General features: G+C 38.3%; 1 long non-coding RNA gene across 2 annotated transcripts in view; it reads left to right on the top strand.

Annotated features, from left to right (window-relative positions):
- Positions 1-211: 211 nt before the first annotated feature.
- Positions 212-23,104, top strand: part of LOC116997647 — a 35,605-nt gene continuing 12,712 nt past the window's right edge. For both annotated transcript variants that reach the window (XR_004418232.1, XR_004418224.1), the window contains exons 1-2: positions 212-292; positions 10,729-10,831. This is a non-coding gene — a long non-coding RNA (uncharacterized LOC116997647). The remainder of the gene's footprint in view (positions 293-10,728; positions 10,832-23,104) is intronic.

Genomic DNA, 23,104 nt, shown 5'->3' with positions numbered 1-23,104 from the left:
TCACTATCTTCTTTCTCTAGCATGATTATCATTTATTCTCCTTCTTATAAGCAACATCCGACTTCTAAACTAAAAATTGATAAATATACCATAGTAAATAGAAAATGTGTAATTATCAAACTAAGACTACATACTGTACAAGTCCTCTCCCCCTCACCCCACTTCAAACTGCAAAAAAGTACTGCATAGTGTTTCTATCACACACTGATGAGCACATCCCTTGGAACTGCTACTGTATGAAAGCTGTATCCTAGAGGTAGAACACATGGTATGGAATATGGCTGCTGCATTGGTCAGTATGTATTTTAATTATTATATGGTGAGATTTACATAAGTAACACTCAGAAGACCAAAATAGTTTAAACGAATTGGTTTTGAATGCAATATACAATGCTGTGTTTTATGAAATATTTATATTTAAGTGAATATATGTACGGTGGCATACTCAGTTTGGAAATTTGTATTAAGGCATTAATTTTGATAAACAATGCCATCTTTTTTTTGTGTTGGTTTTCTCTGTTTTGTTATTTTGTTGTTGTTGTTGTTGCTGTTTTGCTATTGCATGCTTTTCATGCGTGGAAAGGATTGCCTACTTGTACATAAAGAGGGAAACAATCTTTGCATATTGGTGTAGGTTATTCTGTGATACTGTGCTATACATACGAAAAGAATTCATAAAGCTTATCCTATAATCTCTAAAGAAGGACTATGTGTTATAAGCTTTATTAACTAGGTGCTAAATTTATAAATTTGTAATAAGCCAGAAAAGTATATTCTGTAATATATTTTCTAAAAGTGTGCTTGGTGTTTATTACTATAAATATGTAATGAAGTTAAGATGGATCACATTTTCAAATACAGCATGTAGTAGGACAATGTTCTTGTTTTTCAGACACAAGTTGAGTATTTTAGATTTCAACATCATGTTATAACTAATAAATCAGAAAACATAAAAATGTGGGTCTTTTAGGTGTTAGTGGATACCGAATTTAATTTTTTAGGAGAATTTTTCAAAAGCATCCTTAATGATGTGAAATTTGTTTGTACAAATCTGCAATTATGTACAAGTAAAACAAATGTCCTGTTCCTTCCTAAGTACTCCCATTCTTTTCCAATACAAAGCAAAGAGTATTTAGGTAACACTGCCACCTATTGCTTAAAGGTCATAGTGACTAAAATCTGGTCTAGTGTTTTATCACTCATCATTGCTCGTTTTGGATACTATGCTTTCATTATTTCTAACAACTGAGTGACACTTTCATGTTCTTTCATATAACAAATAATCAGCATCTGCCTTCATTACTATGACTATAATTTATCTGGAATCAATGAAAACTTAAAAGACTTTCAATATTGATAAAATCATGTTTCAAAAAAATACTAAAAAAAATCAATTTCAAATACAAAATCCATCCACAAAAGGAACAAAAAGAAGATTCTTCAGGTTACAGCATGGTGAATACCACAAAATCCAATTTATTTGTTAAATACAAGTTTTCTGATAGAATCCAAAATAGCAAAATACTTGTTAACATTTTACAAGTGGATAAGCAAATACTCAAATTGTAAACATACATCTGCAGGTCTTTTAAGGACACAGCTTTAGAAGGATGAAAATAAGTCAGTATAAGATCAGACCTAATTCTTTTCAGTAAACAATTATTTTTTCAGGACAATGATCAAAAAACTACTAATTCCATATCTAAACAAGAATCTTGCCATAAGAACCTTTGTGAGCTGGGGGGAAAAAAAAAGAGAGAAAGAAAATTATTTCCACTTCTTTAAAAGAAAAAATGAGAAAAATATATTTGATCATGCTAAAGAAAGTCATATGAATCAATCAGAAAGATAACATCACTTATATAAACTATGTAATATAAGTACTGTCTAGGTTATTTTACAGCAATATGGAAAGATTACTTAGTTTGGAAGAAAATTTATTGTTGAAAGGCTCTTTTTTATCCTCAGTCTGCATGTATAAAATAAGTTGACTTTAATTCTTCACTACAGGATAGTAGCTATATATTGTATAAAATCCCTTATATTCCCTGCTATTATTAGAAGAAAATGTACAAATCCGTTGTTCTTGTGCCCAAAAATGTTCAGATTTACTACGCAGAATGTTGACATTTGTCCTACGTTAAAATATCTCACTAAGAGTCCAGTTCAATTTCTAAGATTTGTGAAATTTTAAGACAGATGGATGCACACAGGAGGAACAAAAATAGAATATATTTTTAAAAAGTTAAAGTGGTTTTGTTTTAGTTTTGCTAAGTTAATTAGTTAGTTTGCTTGTTTGTTTTGAGACAGGGAAGCTCTGCTTGTTGTTTTTGTAGTTTAGTTGGTTGTTTTTTTTAACCTATATGCAGGTATTTTAAATTTCAAATGTTTAAAATATCCATGGTAGCAGAGAAGGTTAAATTCCTTATAGACATTTTTTTTTCTTGTAATCATAACTACATCCTTTTAGAACTCAGAAACAACACAAAACAAGACTTGTTCTTGCAGTTAGGGATTCCTAATCTTTTCCTCAGTCTTATGGTTTTATCCCATGACATTTTTAACCATTTCTCTCCTCCTAGAAGGCTGCCTCTCAAAACAGTTGGCTCTCACAGACAAGCAGTGTCCAGAGCTAATGTCAGAAAGGTGATAACCAAAGACAAATAGATCTCTACACACCTATTTTTATCTTTCCTGGTTTTTTTCTTATTTCTACACTTTCAACTCTAACAACAATATATGATTCTTGCACTGGTGAAAAAAACATGAACTTTGTTTTCTCTTTTTTACTTCTTTAAATATCTCTTTTTTATTTCTTTAAATAAAATGACTATTCAAGACCTAGAAATGTTAAGCATAAAAGGAAAAATTTGGATATTTTTCAGATATCATTAAATGTTTATGTACCTAAAACAATTTGATACCAGAGTATTCAACCTTAAATTCACTCAGCTAAATACAGTAGAATGAATTATTAATGACCTAATTGCTAAACATTGATTTGTAATGTAATTACTTGTTTAATGCACCATTTTATGTAAATATCAGACCAAAACCTAAAAGTGTGGTGCTTTTAATAAATTTTCTTCGATAAAAGGCATCACTTGTATATATTCACATACAAAAATATGTCCTTGTTTTCTCCTTTAACAAACTTTTTTTTGGAAACTGTAATATGTTTTCTAAACAAATGTTTTCTGTCATCAAAAGTTTGCAGGTATATTTTTTCACCACCTATTCTACTACCTAAATTCTGATATGACTAGACATAAACTTTATATCAGAAAAAAAAAAACTATTAACTTAAAAGAATATTCAAAATCTGTAGAGAGAACAGAAAAAGGAATACATTAAATTAAGCGTATGAAATCTAGAACAGGTATGGAATAAAATGCAATGTCTAAGATTCAAAAGCTACAGAAGGCATCCATGAATAATTTGTTAATTTTATCTCCAAAATAAAATTCACACTTGCACGAAATCAATTATTTTTATAGACAGTCTAAAAATCAGTATAATTTTTTTGTATCCTATATAGGAAGATTAACAGGCAGGCACATGCATACTGAAGTGCTTGTGAAAATGCTAGTATGTTTTGCCTCTTAACATTTGTGTGCTAAAATACACTTAGTTCTGACAAAGATACAACTTAGTGCAAGGAATAAATAGAGCTTAGGTGGAAAAAAGCATCTTCCTTAGTTATCTGCTCTAATCAACTATACACCTCATGTCAGAATGCACATAAAAATGCAGAGATGCTTATAATTCCACTGCTAGCATTATAATTACTTTTATACTTTAGCTTTACTAGATCATTGCTTTAAATGAGCATCACAGAACCAATGAAGCCTTAGTCTCTATGTTACATTTTCTTCATAATCATTTTCAATTTATTTTTTTCTTGCGTGTCATCATTTTAATGTAAATCTTTCTTTTTCTTTTCAATAAAATGAAATGATTAAGTAATCCTACTTTTTGCATGATTAAAGATGACGGATAAGCTTGGGTGGATAAAAATCAAGGCTCCTAACAGAATCTGTGCACCTCGCATGTCAGAATCCTTCCTGCTTGTTCAGTGCTAATGACAGAAAAAATTAGCATGTCTGTGAGTTGCCTAAAAAGGATAACAAGCTACCTTTAAGGACCTAACCATATCTCTACACTAAATTTTAAACAGTTGTTTTCCATAATTTTCTGTAATAAGCCCTGATGAATTGTTTTGAAACAGATTAATAGAGAAATCTTTATTTAGAGCAATAATAAATGTTCATTAAATCTATCAGCAACTACTACTGGGCTGTTTAATCACCACCTTTGTATCACCAGATATAACACATTTAGGAAACAAAATGCAAGGGTTACAATATGTTGAATATAGTAGAAATTTGATAAAAAACAATGACACATTTAAATTAGCCAGTCAGACACGACTCAGTTTTAAAGAACAGGAAAAATCCTGTTCCCAACTACTGATTTTTGCCAGTGTCTCTTTCCTTTCAAGAGCCCTGTGCAATATGTGTTCAGCCTTTTCTGGCTGAGGAAAGAAAACTAGGAAGGGGATATTACAATACAGCACATACATACTGCCATCGCCTCTAGACATATGACCCAAAATGATGCTAAGAAGTCTTTCTCTGACCTCCTGCTAACCAGCCTCTTGTGATTAATTCAGCATGTCCTTGAAAGTATCTGCTAGAGACCCTTGTTTTTTTAATTTAAGAGTTTCTGAATCCCACCTATAGTTTCATTGATGGATTTTTATTTATTTACTTTTTTTTTGTTTTGTTTTATCAGAGGTAAAGCATTAATCTATGAACAGAGGTCTGCAGTAACAGAAAAACACCACCTGCCTAAGCATTCACCAAATAGGACCATAAATACCACAACATTTCCTGACCTAAGTTTCGTAGACATCTGTATCATGGTAACACTGCATTTCCCTTCTTTGACAGATGAAATTACTATTCTTTGATTTCCACACCCCACACCCCCCCTCTTTTTTCTGATTATGTTCTGGATGGCAAAATTTGGGCCACAAAATGCTAATTTCTAACCTAACACCATGACAGCAATCACAGCCATCACAAGGATGGAATAAAGAGAGCAATCTAACATCCAGGGATATGAATTTCTGATCAGTGGCTGGCAGACTGCCGTGAAAGCTTACAGTAATCCCATTGGACAGCTAGGGTTGATGAAGCCTGGGAACAGGCAGCCACAATGTAGGTAGTTCACAATTGCAAGCATTTGTCCATAATTTAAAGCTATATGAGAAGTGGAGAGTATTCATCTGAACAACAAGCTGTAATTTAACTAGAGTAACATTTACACAGTTTTTAACCCATTAAGTCCACCTCTTCTTGCACTGACATTCCCTCTGTTTAATGCCCATTGTAAACAAAACTCCTGCACACTAAATGAACATGTATTTTTAGCATTTGCAAAGCTCAGAATAATTTACTAAGATTAACTCTTATTGTATATTTGGCAGAAAATAAAGCATTTATTCTTAAATCCAACATCCAGACCATATAAAACCATATTGAAGTGAGTGGCTCCCCTGAAGCCAAGGGGCCCAGGCCCAGCACCCCAGCTTGCACTGAGCAAAATCTGGTTTATAGACTGATCACACGATTAAGGTTCTTTTCAAAGTGATAATGCCTCAATCATCCAGTGATGTTCCCACCAGAAGAAAATTAGCCCCGACGAAGCAGGGAGGCTCTGCAAATGGCAGATACTAATGCAGCCTTTGAGCTCTGCAGGACGAAGGAGCTTCTCTATCAGGCTTTAAAACTGCAGCCTGAAATGTAAAGTGCTGTCTCGTGCTTGAAAGCCCCTAAATGCATCTTTCTGCACGACCAAAGCACGTTGCTCCTCCGTCTCCCGAATTCAGCCGTCATTAATTGTCATTTTTCTGTTTTGTCACGAAGCCCTTGCAGCGCGCGGAGCGCTGCTGCCAGGATTTACAAGGCCCAGACATGATGCCGAAGCTGCTCTCGGTGAAGACTTGTCTGCACAGTCACGGTAGCACGGTGACAACTAATGACACATAAAAGTGGGCAGGTGAAACTGCCACCACCGTACACAAAACGCAGCACAACCACAAGCAAAGATTATCAGAGAATTGATAGAAATGTGCGAGAGATGCACTTGCAAGCATTTTCCGATTTCCTTCGGAACCTGCGCAGAAAAAAAAAGGAAAGATATTCACAGCCCCAAGGCCCCCAGCAGACAGAGAAGGAGGAAAGTTGGACCGCCCTGAGGGCACAGAATTGTGATAATGGCTGAAATGGGGCAAGTTCCCAGAAACATTTTACATTTGGATGTTACTATTAGTATGCACAAAAAATAGTAAATGCACAAAAGCGAAAAAAAGGCCAAGCGCAGCCGAGAACATTAACACACAAACAGCAACAAGTACAGGATCTGTGAATAAGCTCAAAAAGAAAAAAAAAAATTCTTTTTTGTTTGCAAAAGAGAGAGGCTGCTTCAAGTTTAGTGTAATATGAGGATGGGTCAGTTCCATGTGCCTCCGAGCACTGAGAAAGAGGAAAACAGTGATGTGGATGTTGTGGAGGGACTGCTGTGCTTTTAAACACAGAACTCACTTTTTTTCAGAGTTTCATCTGTTTTGGATATATTACTGATTTGTGAGCTGGTTCTGAAAGGAAAAAGGGGAGGAGAAGAGGGGAAATAACTACTGTAACCACCTGCAAATATTTATCGCCAAAATACAATAACTGTAGAGTAAGATAGGTTTTGCTCTTTTCTTTGTTCTTTCTTTTGTTCTTCCCTCAGTCATTTCTCCTGCTCACCCCCTCCTTCCTCCTTTCATACTAGTTTCCTTTCCATAGCTCCTTTGGTGTAATTCCTTCCAAATTAATTTTTCACTCACATTTGTAAATATTGAATCTACCCCCATCAGTTCCCTTTACTTGCAATCTTTAAATACATTCCCACCTTTATTAATCTTTTTTTTTTTTTCTTTTTCCTTTTTTTAAGCTCTTCACAATGTTCTTTGTGACCTTTCTCTTTCATCATTTTCTCATGATCTTCTCCCTTTCTCTTTCACCATTCTCTCATGATCTTCTCCATTTCATGTGTCTGGGAGATAGTTTATCCAGTTCTGGTTTTTTTTCAGCACAACTCAATAAAATATATTTGCAATGGCTTCCTCATCTGAAGTTGAATCTTCTTGGCTTGTTAACAGGACAACTTAATTGTAGTGCAGGTGTATTAGTCATGATAGTACACAGTGGGAGGAAGCAGGATATGGATGCCAGTAGCAGCTCATGCCAGAGAGCAGAGGGTTCACGTCACCTTTCCCTGTTTAAGAGAAGGGAGACACTTTAAGGGTGCCACTTGGGTGTACACAGGGCTAGGAAACCTGTTGTGGTCCTTACTGATCCCCTCACACTACATTCAGAATAATAGTACATCAGTTGACATTAGAAACATCCACATCTGTTTGTGTAAATCCCTCACTATGCATGTAATTATCACTAACTGGTCCTGAACAACTTCACAATTCAGAGATGCTTACCAGAAACCTCTTAGCCAGAGCAGAACTCTGTAGGGAGCAGCTAGACTCTACCTCTGTTCAGCTCTTCTATTTTATCATTCTTATACTGAACAGATCTCTGGGGACTAAGGAGAGGAGGTCTTGACATATAGCAGTAAATTGTATTTATAACTATTTTCCTATATTCCTCATTACATCTTAAAAATCACTTTTGCATGTGGTTGTCCAACAGGCTTAACCATGCACTTTCAGGAATGTGCCTCAGAAAGCATGAGCCATCAAAAGGAAATGATTGAAGTTGTGTTGGACAAATACCTCAATCAGAACAACAGCACCCATTTCAGAGAGTGCAGCAATGACTGTGTTGTTTCCTGCAGAATGTGATCGAAGATTCGAAAACTACCATCAGCAGATTTGTACCCAGCCTCACATTTGCTTCTTCCCCTCTAATGCACAACATAGCAGCAGAGTCAAGCTTTGGAGAGGCAGTGTAGGCAGGAGGGAAAGGGGTCAATATTAGGTCCAAGACTGGACACAAAATATGGTTTAGAGGTTTCTTTTTACTTTATCCAAGCTGCTTAGCAATGTCTGAGAAACATTTCCATTTCATGTTGTCTGGATAATATTTTAGATCTCCCTAGGTGCCGTTTGCCTGCCTTGGGGCAAGGCTTCACAGGTCCTTTGCCAATCCCGTTGTGACTGGAGGATATATCTATGAGCTGTTTTTTTAAAAAGCTTCCACTTCCACAGTGTAACTACAACTAGTTCCTGAAGTAGCTTGGCAATCACCAAATAGTACATGTAATTTATCACAAAAAATGTCTATATATGAATATGTGATGACAGTGAATATTTAATGATTCCAAGAATAACAAATATGCACATACAGATGCAAACATATGCCTAAAAATCTGAATGCCACCATACAAGAAAAACCTGCTATAATAAAAGTTAGGAATCCCAGAGCTGTTTCCAAGAACCAGTATATAATCGTAGCAATCTAAAGGAGCCACTGGCACAGAAGACTCAGGCATGTTTCTGCATGGACACAAGATAAAAAAGGAAAAGCAGGTAAGGACTCAGACACTTCAGCAGCAATATGCAGCAGTGATCCTCGTTTTCTTTCAAACTTTCTGCAAGTCTTAAAATCTTAGTTCACTCTTTGTTGCACAGGGAAGATAATATCCCTCTCCATTCCTTACTGCTAAGTTGTCAGCCAAGATTCATTCACACTTGTGTAATGTGGTGATGGAATAAGTATAAATGTTTGGATAAATACATACAGAAGAGACAACTAGACACACATGTAAAATGTCATCCCCAAAACAATCTGCATGGCTGGCTTTGGGAATTACTGAGTGGGGACAAGTAGGGTTGAATGGGTGTTTGAACCCAACCCAAATCACAGGGGTTGTAATTGGCAACCACTGTAACATGTGTCTGCTATTAACCTTCCAATGCCTACAAATCTGAAGAAAGTGTGCACTTCGAAGTCCACACTTGTCCATCAATTACACAAAGTCCTAACATGAAAAGCAAGTTTTCATGCAACACTTTTCCATTTCGCACCAGAGATTTTATTTCTATTGCTTCCAACTCCAAAGAATTCTGCAAAAATGCATTTCCAGTATCAGAAAGTAATAAAGCCATTTCAGAAACAACAGTGTTTTGCCATATTTTGGGTTCTATCACTCCACTAAAGGCAAATTTTATACATGTTAACAGTAAGCTGCTTCTTCAAAACATTCCTGTGGAAGAGAGAAGGTAAAAATTAAACAAAGGTATCTTGCCTCAGAATACACAACCTTTTTGCTGGCTTGATGGCAGATCAATTAATTGGGAAAAAGGAAAAAAAAAGAAAGTAAAAAATCAATTTAATAGCATTCCTTTTAATCAGGATTTCAGATTATTATGCAATGTCCAGGCACATAATGAAATGTTCATTTTGTCTATTTTATTGGAGGAACCACTACCCTAATTTTTTCTGTCTTTTGCAACTGCCATTTTCAGTTGATTTTGTACTTTGCTTCCAAGTGTTTTAAGCCTGACAAGATTTCTAGCAAGGCTTACTAAAAGCCAAAAATGCAGGAACTTAAGAATTGCAAGCCCCCTCAACACAATTTCCAGGCAGTTTCAGTGGATGCAGTTAACTGAAATGAACAATATACACTAAGTCATGCCCACAGTGACTTCCAACATATATTTCTAAGTCTAAAATGATCATTTTCCCTAAATACACATATTTAGCCTCTTTCCTATACAGGAAACTTAATTCTTTTGCATGGTTGTTTGGTCTGCAATTCAAATGTCACAGCTGCAAATCTTTTTGTCAAAGGTGTAATTCTTTAATAAACACAGAATAAATGTAAATTTGAATTCTTAAATAAATGTATACAAGGATACATGACTGTATGTGCTCTTATGATGCATGTATGCATAATATATATTAAAGCATAAAGAAAAGAAATAATCTCTACCTCCAGTATCAACCCAATTTTTATTATTTCCCCACTGCTTTTAAATGTTTCTTATTTTGTGAGGGCTCTTGAAGAGCAATATATTTATATACTTTTTAGAAGTTTGTTAAATCAACAGTATCCTTTGCATTACTTGTATTTCTTTTAAAATGATACCTGACTTATGAATTCACATAATCACTCAATACGAATTTAGCTCCCCAAAAGTAACACCCTCACATGTTCGAAAGCCCTGCAAACCAAAACCATTACTAGGAGAGAGACAGAGATCAGGAAACAAGGGATTTAAACTCATCTTAGGAACTGAACATTTCACAGCGCAGCACAACATCTGCTGAAGCCCCTGCTACACTAAAATGTTAAATCCTCGTGCAGCACATTTGTGCTATAGTCCTTCAAACCATGGTCAACAAATCTACATAGAAAATTCTGTTATGAACTGCACTAATATGCAACATCCAACACACTTGCCACCTGTTTTCTCCTTCTGTGCCATTTTTCTGACATCTGGGAAAGGAACATAAGGCTAATAATATTAGCAGAATCAGTTGCATAATTATGCAGTTATCACCCACGTTAGGAAAACACATTTTGTTCCTATTCTAGGTCAAGTCATTATGAAAATTTGTACGCTTGACTAGCAGAATAATTTGTAGAATGTTGTTTGCCCTGACATTTTGCTATCATAGTACCTCTAAAAGCCTGTTAAACTTCACAATTACGTTTCAGCTCCTGGGTGCCATTGGACAGGTCATGAGAAGCAGACGAGTGAGTGGTGAGTCTGTATTTCAACTCTCGCAAAGGAAGCATTCCCGAAGCTGTTGTCTCCTTGGTAGGTGTTCAAATGACCTTTCAACAGTGGATTGGCACAAAGTAATGGTCAATAACAGTGGTTTGCTGCAGGGAAGCTTTCCACTCTGTCACCATGGTTTCTGGAGCTGAGAGACCCTTAAAAGTAATTTTCAGGAAGTGGGACAAAATCAGGAATTGGATGTAAATATCCTTTGTCCACTATGTTAAATCTGTGTGGGAGATTCCACAGCTCTGCTTTACAGCTGAGACCCTGGTTTGTACTTTAAATAAGCACCATGAAAATGCACATGGTTTTACACTATTAAGTGGTATCTAGAATGTTATTGTACATTATTATAAACAAAATACAGGAATGTCACAGCTGACTAAATTCCTATCAATTATGAACTTAATTTTTACACACATTTAATACTTATCTCATTTCAGACTTTTCTATACTGAGAAATTTTCTTTTAAAGAAAAATGGTTTATACAGTTCACTTCCTGCCATAATCAAGGTCTTTCTAACCTGATATCTGAAGGTTATGCTTCAGTGAATAATTCAGTAGGTTAGTGAAACTGTGGCAGCAAAGAAAGTGCTAATCTTAGATGGAAGCTGTGCGGGATATTAAGAAACAATTGCAAAAAGTGACATATTTAATAGAGAAAGATTACTCTGTGCTACATCTATTTAATTTGAATTGAATAAATTTTGCCAGTATTTTATGAGATGCAGTCTGCAAATTATGTGAAACTTCATAGTGTCACTGAAGTCTAGAGGAAAGAATAAAGGATTTTTTTTTCCCTCAACCATTTTATGAGTATTGTGATTTTTGAGGACTTCTCACTCTTTCAAAAGAAATTTCAAAGGTACTGAAGAATCATTCACTGCAGGACTTTATTAATTTGAATTAAGGAAGAAGAAAGAGTAGTAAAAGGTGATAGTACTGAAAGATAAATAACAGGAGGCAATAGAAGGATCTGGTGTAATGAGACTTCTTGAAATAACTGAATTCCTTCTGGACTGTGACTGAGTGAGGCTGTATATGTTCTCAATCTTTCAGGGAAAATTTAGTTGATCTAGCTGAGACAAGTCTGAAAGTATGAGTAAATGCAAGTGTGAAAAATGATAGAGGGCAGTTTTTTACCCTTAATCACTTAACAGATCCTTAATGCAAAAGCAGTCCTGACAAAAATAATTTAAGTTTATGTTCATATGATTCCTTGTATGAGTCAGTGGAATAGGAATATGATGATACTACTAAAAATATTAGACTCATGTCATTTTGGAGGTAAAAATATTTTTTAAAAACTGCTCTTTTTAAGTCTTTCATACAAACATATATACTCCTTTTTTTTATATTACTGGTTTTGTTCAATAGTTTACAGGACTCTTAATACGTTATATAAGGTGTATCTCCTTGAAACATTCTTTGAAAAAAAATTAAGTAATTGTAATTTGCCTCATCTGGTGAAAAGTAAACAAAGCCTTAGTTACATAGCAAACCTTTTGAAAAGAGAGGAATACATTTCTGCATACCAAGAAACAATTTGAGAGAGTAAAAACATGTAAAGTGATGCTAAAAAAAAAGAAAGAAAGAAAAAATAAAAGAGACCTTGCCCAAAATTTTCATTAGAAATCTACTTTCCAGGAATTTTGAACTTTGTGCCTCCAACACCACCACATCACCCCAAGTTGTTGTGCTGCACAATGCAAATTGCATGGAAGTTATAGGTTTATTATGTGTGGGTTTTGTATTTGAGGACTGAAACTATTTTTTTTTTAAACTTGCACTATTTGATTTTTAAGTTGATGATAGACAAACAAAAAATATCTCTTTGGAAAATACATTGGGAAAATGCCAACTTCAGAAGCTAACTGTACATTTTGAAGTTAAGCTTTGCAAGCTGTTGGTTCTGAATGCGGATGGTTTCATATTTTCTGTTTCACTAAAGGTCACATTATTTAAAACTGAGATGAGACAATTACTCCTGCCCCTACCCTCTTCCCTCTAAGTGCAACAATGGTAAAACCATTGGAAGCCCATACTGCAGGCAAAATTATTCTCTCTGATCTGCATGGTGGATCCAGTATTCCCAATGGGAATTCTGTGCTGTGTGAATAAAGACACAAATTTCTTAACTGCAATTTCTACTTTGCCTGTTCATAATCCCTTGTCTGCTCCAAACAGAATGAAAGGACAAAAACACAGATCTACTGTGCACTTCAGAGAAAAAAAATTCTCTTATATGCATGATTAACCTTATACTGAACAATTCATATATGAGCAGGAGTGGAAATAGGATATGGAGCATTTCACCTGTACTATAGGTTACCAGATCAAGTCTAGTGTGGGTCACTGATAACCTTAAGATATTACAGACTAATGGACAGTCTGTGACCCACATGAAATGAGCTGGAATTACTTAAATTCATGGAAATACATCACAAAAAAAACCCCCACAAAACTCACTCAGGGCAAGCAACCTTCCTGGTAATATTAGCAGCAAGCAGTAGCTGTAGAGATCGGAGGATCTTTTCACTTCAAATGGTGGTCATGTGAGAAAGCTGCAGTGAGAAAGCAGCAGTGTAGTGCAGGAAAGACAGAGAAGGAGGCAGAGAGGGGATGCTGTTTGTCTATGTATCGTCTGATATGTGTACAAAGAGAAGACTTCAGTCTCAAGGCCTGTCAGTTCAGCACCTTTCACGAGTACAAAATGTCATGTACTACATACTGATGAAATAAAAGACAAAGGTGTCAAAGGAACCATTACACTATATTCTAGCAATGATCAGAGGATCAACAGCCTCCCTTCTAGATTGACACTGTGTTAAACTATGCCAGCGTATTCGGCCTGAACCTCTCCTTCCCTGCCCCAGTTTTACACCATGGGTGGAAGTTAATTTACCCCAACAGCCCCACACTGTGTCATGCGGAAGAGAAATTAAAGAGACACATATTTCCCTTCTACATAATATTTTTTGTTATTTTTCAGTAGACAATATGGCTGCATACATTCACATACATTAGGAAGCTTACTATTTCTTCTATTAACAAAAATAAAGGGTGTATGTTTACTCACCATGTGGATACAGTGAGTAATCACAGTAGGCAGAACAACATCTTGCACCAAGTGGGTTGCTTATAGCTGGGAAGGCAATGTGCAAAAATGCCACTGTTTCAAGTTCACCTCATCCTGTATATTTGGCTGCAAATGTATTTCTTTCATCAAAATACCCTTCTGTAAGTACAGATAATTATGGAAGGGTTCTGCATCTCAGCTAGTGTGGATTGTGATGGTCTCATGATATCAGAATGCATTATCCTCAGCTCTATTCCACCCACACCAGATGATACATGTTGAGAATTCTCTGAGAAATCAAACATATGAAAGATGTTCCTATGAGTGCATGTGACCTGAAATGTCAGAAGTGACTCGACATGACTTTCCCAACTGATATGCCAATTAAAACTTCTGGTTTGGTTACTTAACTAGGATAATCAACATGAAAGAGAAGACCTCTCTATTGTTGGCCTTTATAACCATAAGTGCTGCAGTAGCAGCATGCAATTGTTGATTTAGGTTACCAGATCCAGTCAAAATCAGATTAAATAGCTCTAAAATGTTTAGACACTTTCTTTCCTCACAAATGTTTTACTAGTTTGCAAGCCTTCAACAGCTTTGATTATACAATGAATGTGGGCTAATTGCCTACAGGTCTCCCTGTATTATACCACTTACATAAATACAGGTACTAGTCTTCAAAGAGTAGTGGGTTAGCTTTTACAGGACCTAAAGTGAAATAATATGTAGCTTACTCTTTCCCAGACGCACCTTTTTCCTGGCAGGAGATTTCCCCGATCCATTCCAGAAGCATGGCTGTAATGCACAGCTATAATGATGGTCGACTGCTGTGTGGAGCCTCCTGCTGCTGAGCAGCACGTGTTCCTGGTGGAATGGCATCTTCCCACCTTCACAAGGGGTTTCTACTTTGGCTCATGTGTTAAGAAAGGCAGTCTAAAAGATTGTTCCATTTTAATTGCATTAGGTAATGCAAGCCTTGTAACAACCATTTGGACAGATGCCCTTCCTAGGGCTTTGTAGCTCAAACAGCAGCAAAAAACAAGAAAAATAAGGGAATAAAGAAAGGGGGAAGGAAGGAAGGAAGGAAGGAAGGAAGGAAGGAAGGAAGGAAGGAAGGAAGGAAGGAAGGAAGGAAGGAAGGAAGGAAGGAAGGAAGGAAGGAAGGAAGGAAGGAAGGAAGGAAGGAAGGAAGGAAGGAAGGAAGGAAGTTAAGAGAGAAAGAGGAGAAAGAGAAGAGAAAGAAAGAAAGAGAGAAAGAAAGTGAAAAAGGAAGAGAGAAAGAGGGAGAGAGAGAATGAAAAAGAGGGAAAGAGAGAAAGAGGAAAAAGGGAGAAAGAAAGGGAGAAAGAAAGGGAGAAAGGGAGAAAGAAAGGGAGAAAGGGAGAAAGGGAGAAAGAAAGAAAGAAAGAAAGAAAGAAAGAAAGAAAGAAAGAAAGAAAGAAAGAAAGAAAGAAAGAAAGAAAGAAAGAAAGAAAGAAAGAAAGAAAGAAAGAAAGAAAGAAAGAAAGAAAGAAAGAAAGAAAGAAAGAAAGAAAGAAAGAAAGAAAGAAAGAAAGAATTATGTTACACCTAGTCTCTTACTGCCACTGCACACAGTAGGAACATCCTGTCATTCTTACTCCATTGCCTAACCATGAAGTACACTTCATATAAAATTTTCCAACCATTATTATGTTTACATAAAGAAACACACCCACTTCTTTATCTAAAATTAGTATTCAGAATCAACATGAATCAAATGCACAGTATCGGGAGAGTCACGTCTGAACTGCTCACACAGCCTACCTTAGCCTTGTTAGTAATTTACTTAGTTGCACCATAAAAGTCTCAGTTTCACAGACTTCTTCCTGAGCGGTCATTTTTGTTGGGGCTCAGAAAAATTTTTCCAAAATTTTTCTCCCATTTTCTGCAGTTCTTTCATCCATTATACTGCAGGCAAAAGCTTCTAAAGCCTCTTACCTTTTCTTAACCTTACATGATAGTTTAAAATAAAAGAAGAAAAGAAGAGAGACAGGCACTCTCCTGTTGATAGAATGTCATTTCAGAAGTCCTTCTGTGCTTCCTACTTTAGTCTGACTACAGCAGTTCAGCAACTTTGCCTGAAGAAAAAAAAAAAGGAAAAAATAAAAAGCAAGAAAGAAACATGGAGTTTGGAAAGGATCATACTGCATTCTTAATTCTGGTGTTAAATTCCAGCTCTTGTTTTGTCATGCAAGGAGAGATGGAGTCACAGTAAAAATTCAAAAGAGAAACACCCAAGTAGAAACACAACCCCATGTTTCTAGGCTAAAGCTGTTCAGGTATATTTATATGCTGACCTAGGAATTAAGAAATCAATGTTCAAGGTTTTCAACTCAGAGAGTATACAAAGAACCCCTTGCATGCTCAAGCAATGCTGAGTAATGCTGGAGGGACGGCACATCCCTCAGATGGATACATTTTAGGCAGATATTTCTAAATAATCTCCTTGGTTTTACCAATCACATGTAGGCAGGAAGAAATTTGCTTAAGAACTGCATTAATTTAATTTTAAAATCCACCTGTGCAAAGATGTAGCCGCCACTTCATCAGCTAAACAGAATTTTTTCCCAGTGTCCCTCCCTATCTCTGTATTTTTAAGACATAGCAAGGTCTAAAGTTACCAAAACAACTTATGCAATTAAATCAGACTAACTACCTCAGTCTGAGACCATGCTGCACTGAAGTCTGGAGACACCCACAGCTCCTCCCCATACATCCCTGTTATCATTGCCATCATATAAAATGTGTTGCTGGCTCATCACCCCTTGGTTCTTGATGTTACACTGTAAAGTATAGAAAAACTTCTGATACCTGACCAGGGCTCTTAAAACAGGTCACAAGATTTAAATATTTTCTCCAATGACATCTCAAAAATCACCCAGACTCATGTTGGGAATGTCAGATAACAGTCTCATGCTAAATACAGCATCAAAAGAGGAATTAAAAAATTTGCTCAAGGTCTGAACTACAGAGGACTTCATCAGTCAGAAGTACATCTCACAATAAAAAGGAAGGCAGTGAAAATTCTGGAGACTGAATATCAACACTACTTCCACTGATCATGCACATCCTGAACTCCAACAGATTTATTCATGAGCCAGATATATGCCCTTGTGGCAAAGGGGGCCGGTGATATCCTGATGTGCATTAGGAGCAGCGCTGTCAGCAGGTCGAGGGAGGTGGTCCTGCCCCTCTACTGAGACCTGATGAGGCCACATCTGGAGTGCTGTGAGCAGTTCTGGGCTCCTCAGTGCAAGAGAGACATGGGGCTCAACAGAGAGTTACAAAGATGAGAATTGGGTCTCTTCAGCCTTGAGAATAAACAGCTGAGAGGGAACCTCTTCAGTGTATATCAGTATCTGAAAGGAGGGTGTCAAGGGCATGGAGAACAAGAGGCAATGGGCAGAAACTGATGCACAGGAAGTTTCACCTGAATATGAGAAAGAGCTTCTTTACTGTGTGGGTGACAGTGCAATGGAACAGGTTGCCCACAGAGGTTGTGGAGCCTTCCCCACTGGAGTTATTCAAGAGCTGTCTGGACACAATTCTATGCAATGTGCACCCCAATGACCCTGCTGGAGCAGGGGGGTGGGACAAGATAACCTACTGCTGTCCCTTCCAATCTTAATCACGTTCTGTGATTTTGTGATTCTGTGAACACTATTTGCTGAACCCTGAGATCCCTACAGGTGCTCACTGCAGCCAAGCAAGCCAGAGGCAGCAAATGTTTAGACAGTGCCAGATGATCTTGCACCTGAATTGAAATTTTGCAATCCTTTTCCTAGGAGGAAAGGGAAAGGACATGCTTGCCCAGCTCAAGTATCCCGCCCTCCACAGATGGCCAAGATCTAAAACGAGATGTGTGGTCGTGAACCTGAGGAACAAATTACAGGCAGTTCCATTTAAATAACAGTAGCCCTGAATCTGCTGTCAACCCTAAGGGCAAGCACACTTGTGCATCCACCACATCTGAATTTTCCTTATTTTTTTTCAGCCTTTAATTGTTTAGAGATAGCCACCATAGGTGAACTGGACCCTTTAAAAAGAGGTTGTGATAACTAGGTGCTAAAGACAGGCACCAGGGGGTTCAGCTCCCACTTTAATAAACTGTCCAAGAGGAACACACCGAGAAAAAAAAGAGGGCTTCTGAACTCTAAGCACTGTCCTGTCCCAGTTTTGGGTACTGAGCACTAGACCCACTGATCTGTACTTAGAAGACAGTGAAATCCTAATCCCCACCTGGCTCTGAATAATGTATTTGCATTGTGTACAGACTAGGCATCGTTCTGTGCTTTGCCACTTCATTCATGAGTATAGCAACGGAGAAGACACGGATTTTTCTTCCTGCCTTTTCTATACCCACCTTGCAAATGCAGACACACACACACACACACACGCACATGTATAAACAAATATGCACAGGTACACCGCCACATAAAAATTCACAGTGAGGCTCACAATCAAACAGAAAATTTGCAAACGCTCCGAGTGTAACACGCAGGCTAACTAGACACACAACAAAAGACTCCTGAACCTTTATCAAATACAAATTAACAGGAATACATTTGAATCGTTAAGCCGAGCGCCGCGCGGGGCCGGCGCCTCCGAAATGGGGAAACCTATTGCTGCAGCTCCACCTAGTGGGGAGCGGCGGGCAGCGCAGCGCGGCCCCGGAGCGCGGCCCCGGAGCGCGGTCCCGGAACGCGGCCCCGGAGCGCGGCCCCGACAGCGCGGCCCCGGAGCGCGGCCCCCGCTGCTCCCGGCGGGACCCGGCCCTGCCGCCGCCCCTTCCGACCCCAGCACATGCTCTGCTCTCGGCATCAAAGCTGAGAGAATTGCTGTCTCTGCCTTGCTGAGAGAACAGCACCCCCTAATACTGACAGGATCATCCATCTAATAAGAGATAAAGCTGCCGAAATTATAGGTGTTTACAATCAAAAGGCGTCTAGATTTTCATATTCATTCAGAATTCAGAATCGCAGAATGGGCAAGATTGGAAGAGACCGCAGTTCTTCTGGTCCAACCTCCCTGCTGCAAGCGCAGTCATCCCAGAGCACAGGGTTGGTGTCCAGGTCATTCTTGAATATCTCCAGTGAAGGACGCTCTACAACCTCTCTGGGTAACCTGTTCCAATGCTTGGTCACCTGAACAGTAAAGAAGTTTTTTCTCATATTCAGGTGGAACTTTGTGTGCATCAGTTTCTGCCCACTGACTCTTGTGCTGGTGCTCAGCACCACTGAGAAGAGCTTGCATCCATCCTCTTTACTGCCGCCCTTTGGATACTTAGACACATGGATGAAATGATGAGATCCTATGACCTCTGCCAGATTAAAGATATGGGAACTGACTGTGTGCACACTTTATTCACATATTGTTTTGTGCTTCTGTAATGTATTTGATTGCTTTAAAGTTCTTTCCGGATACTCACATTGGTATTGTTCATGCAGCTAGACATGAGTGATTCCAGGGCATGGTTACCAAAATCCCTCTGTGCCTCAGTTTCTTTACCTTTGCCTGATATTCCCAAGTTGACAAAATATGAAAATCATGCTATGATACAAATACATCACCTCTTCCCAGCAGACACAGAAGGTAAGAACTTTGGAAGAGCAATTGGCAGGAAAAAACAGAACAAATCCAAACCAAACCCCCAACCCTTTCAAGGCATAGAGTTGTTACACCTTTCCTTATAGACAGGCATATTCACAGCTGAACCCCTTGATTTTTATTTTATATTATTCAATTTTAAACATTTTCTCTCAGCTTCTTTACAAGCAGTGCATGTTTCATTTTGTCCCATTAAAAGCATCAATCTTTTCCAAAAGTCAGCATGCTCTGAAGCCCACTGTGCTAGCAGTATCATTTGCTTCTGTATTTTTATCAAATTGCTCCACTACTCGGGTTCCCTGCTCTGCTGGGACATCTAGAACTGACATTTGAAGGGCTCTAAACCACTGGCAGTAAGACCCAGGGTCTGAGTGGCAAACACTCCAGCCCTGCTGCCAGAGAGGCAACCTGACACTGCTTCCTCCTACTGGAGGAGGTGAAAGAAAAGCAAGATCTGAAACAAAAGACATATTAATGGAGAACATTCTACAGATGGGCTGGGCTATGATGTTTCTGCTTAATTATAGCATATCCAAAGATTAATCTTAAAGCAGCAGTATAAAAAATTTAATCACACAAATAATTTAATTAATTCCAAAAACTGTAGTAGATGCTCTGCATGGTAGAGAGAATAATTGCAATTTTGTGCACATTCTTGCAAAAATACTTGTTACCATGTGGAGTTAAAATTAAAAGAAAAAAACAGTGGTGTAAATATTTAGTTGAAATTGAGGCTTGCAAGTTTTCCTGTGGCAGTTAATGGGACAGTTTACAGATCTTAATTCACAGATCTTAATTCAGTGTATCAATATGTATTTGCAGAACTGTGGCTCTACATAAGCAACAGAGGTAAGGGATCCATCTACCAAAATTATTTACTTCAATATTTCTATCTATTTTAGTTTGTTTCTCCTGAAAATATAACTACTTTTTTTTTCCAAAGAAGAAACCTAAAAGGTGCATAATGATTTCACTAAATTCACATTAACTATACAGGGTAAATTAAGCAGAAAACATAAAGGCCAAACACTGTACACAGTAATTAAGCTCAATATTACAGGGCTGTACTGTAATAATTACAGCCAGCATTGCATGCACACTCTGATAATTCACTTAAATTGCCTTCAGAACATGCCAAGAAAATCTCCTTTAGCCAGAGAGCAAAAAAAAGATTCAGAAAAAAGTCAAAGAGAAAGAAAAGAAAATTTGTACTTTTTTATTTTGAAAACTATGATTTTTCCTTTTTCTATCTCGTTTCATCTAGGAAAAAAAAAACAAACAAAAAAACCCACAAAAAACCACCTATAAATAGAGCATTTGCCGTTGTCTTTCTACTAAAGCTTTTAAATTTAAGGAATAATAGATGCCTGTCTAGACAACCCTAAAATTGTTTTAGTTACTGATGTATGGATGACTGATAAATGTCATCTTTTCTGCCTGCAGTGCATTTTCCATCCAGTCTAGTGACATTTGTCTATAGCTGACCTGAGTCTGCATTTTTCATTTGCATTAAGCATTTAAATTTTACAACTCTGGAGCTTCAGGATTCACTGTTTACCAGAAAATACAATACTATTCCCTCCTCCCCCCTCCACCCCAAAGGAGAAATGCTTTCTTTGCTTGTCACATGGCCATTTTTAATTAAACCAGCAGGGAAGATTCTAATCAGACAGAGGCAATGGAATTTGCTTCATACCTTTCCAAGTGAAATAATTATTAATTCCCTAGTTTCACATTTCTCATACAGATAAAATGAAACATGCAGCATGGGCCATGAAAGGAAGTTTCTATTTAAATATGGACACGTCTTTTGAAACAATGCAAAAGACAGTTAAGTATTTCATGGTAAATGACAAAAACATGGAGATGTGAAAATTAATAGGTTTACCAATTACTTTTAAAATATGCTTTATGCTATTAATGTCTTCAGGCATGTAATTGCAAGATGGTAGCATTACTTCATAGACAGATATCTATTACAAGACAGATCACTGCATTTTTAACACTTGTACTGAGAAATGTTTGTTGCTGCCTACTTTTCAATACAGAAGATTCTGGTATTTTACTCTGTGAACTACAGTAAATTCACGAATACAAGCCGCACTGAGTATAAGCCGCATCTCTGGGTGTTGGCAAATATTTCGGTTTTTGTCCATAGATAAGCCGCACACGAATATAAGCCGCTCTGTCGTTCGCAGCAAGGATCCGCGTGCAATTAGTAACAGAACCGCGGGAGGGCGGGGTTTACTGGCTGAGCTAAGGCTGTGCAGGCTCGGCCCGCTAGGGGCTGCTGACGGGGTCAGGTGGCCCAGCCCGGCGCTGCCGCTCGGGGCCGGCCGCCGCTGCCACTGGGCTCGGTCACCCCGGGTCGGCGCTGCCCCGCGGTGGCAGACAGGGACGGAGCTTCCCCCGCTCCTACGGCAGCGGCGGCGGGCGGGGACGGAGCTTTCCCGCGCCCGTGGCGCCGGCGGCGAGTGCGGACAAAGCACCCCGCCTCCTCCCCGAGCCGCGGCAATGGCGGCGCGCACTTCCCTCCCCCTCCCTGGGCCGCGGCAATGGCAGCGCCCCCCCCCCCCCCCCGTCCTCCCCGAACCGCGGCAATGACGGCGCGCCCCCCCACCCGTCCTCCCCTGGGCTGCGGCAGAGAAGAGGAGACCTCTCCCGCCTCTCTCCCTGCCCCCCGTGCTGCCTGCAGGGAGCCAGGGCAACACAGTAACACTGTAACAGTCGTGGAATGCCGGCTTTTACTGGCAGGTGCTTGGCTCGACGCCCTGGCTGGCACGTCTGGGGTTGTAAATGTCAGAAAATTATTCACATATTAGCCGTCCCCGACTATTAGCCGCACTTCCGGGTTTCCACCAAAATTTTTGTCAAATTGCTGCGGTTTGTATTCATGAAATTACTGTATATTCTTCAAGCCACCATTGCTCAAACAAGGCATAATTTTTGAGATGCAATACCGCAAAGGACGGAACTCAATGGAAAATCTTAGCAATCTAAAAGTGGTCCCCTGATTTTAACCATGGTTTGTGTTTTAATGGCCATCCGAATCCCAAATTGCTGCAAGATTTTGCTGTTCACAGTTACTGCAGGGTTTTTTAAGGTTTGAGCTTCTTAAAAAAAAAATAAATCACCAAATCCCTGGAAATTATTGTTTTCCATGAATATGTTTGGCAAAAAAGCCTGAATCTTTGTTATTATAGATGTGCAATTTTCTTCTTTCAGATTTTTCCTACCAATACTTTAGCAACTGTAGAAAAGGTATGAGCAGGGGCAAATGCTTTGCTTTTTTGTTGAACTGACAACAAAGTGGCTTTGGCTGGGAGGCCTAAAGCAGGATGTCCACCTTTGCATACATGAATAGTGCCATTAAGCCCAATGGATTTGCATACATCCTATCAAGGGTGCACATAAATAGTCCACAACAGACTTTTTGTTCTACTGATTAAGCTACATCAGGAAATCTGCCCTACAACAAAACCCTTGGGCAAATATTTTCCCCTGTTGACTGGTACCAGCACATTTCCTCACAGCTTTGGGAAAGTCTCACTCCTATACACCATTTTTTTCAACAGCTTTCTGAAGAGGTTTCTCTATG

The sequence above is a fragment of the Catharus ustulatus genome, chromosome 1 (genome assembly GCF_009819885.2).
Source record: "Catharus ustulatus isolate bCatUst1 chromosome 1, bCatUst1.pri.v2, whole genome shotgun sequence".
Classification (NCBI taxonomy): Eukaryota; Metazoa; Chordata; class Aves; order Passeriformes; family Turdidae; genus Catharus; species Catharus ustulatus.
This window is presented reverse-complemented; position numbering and strand designations above follow the sequence as displayed.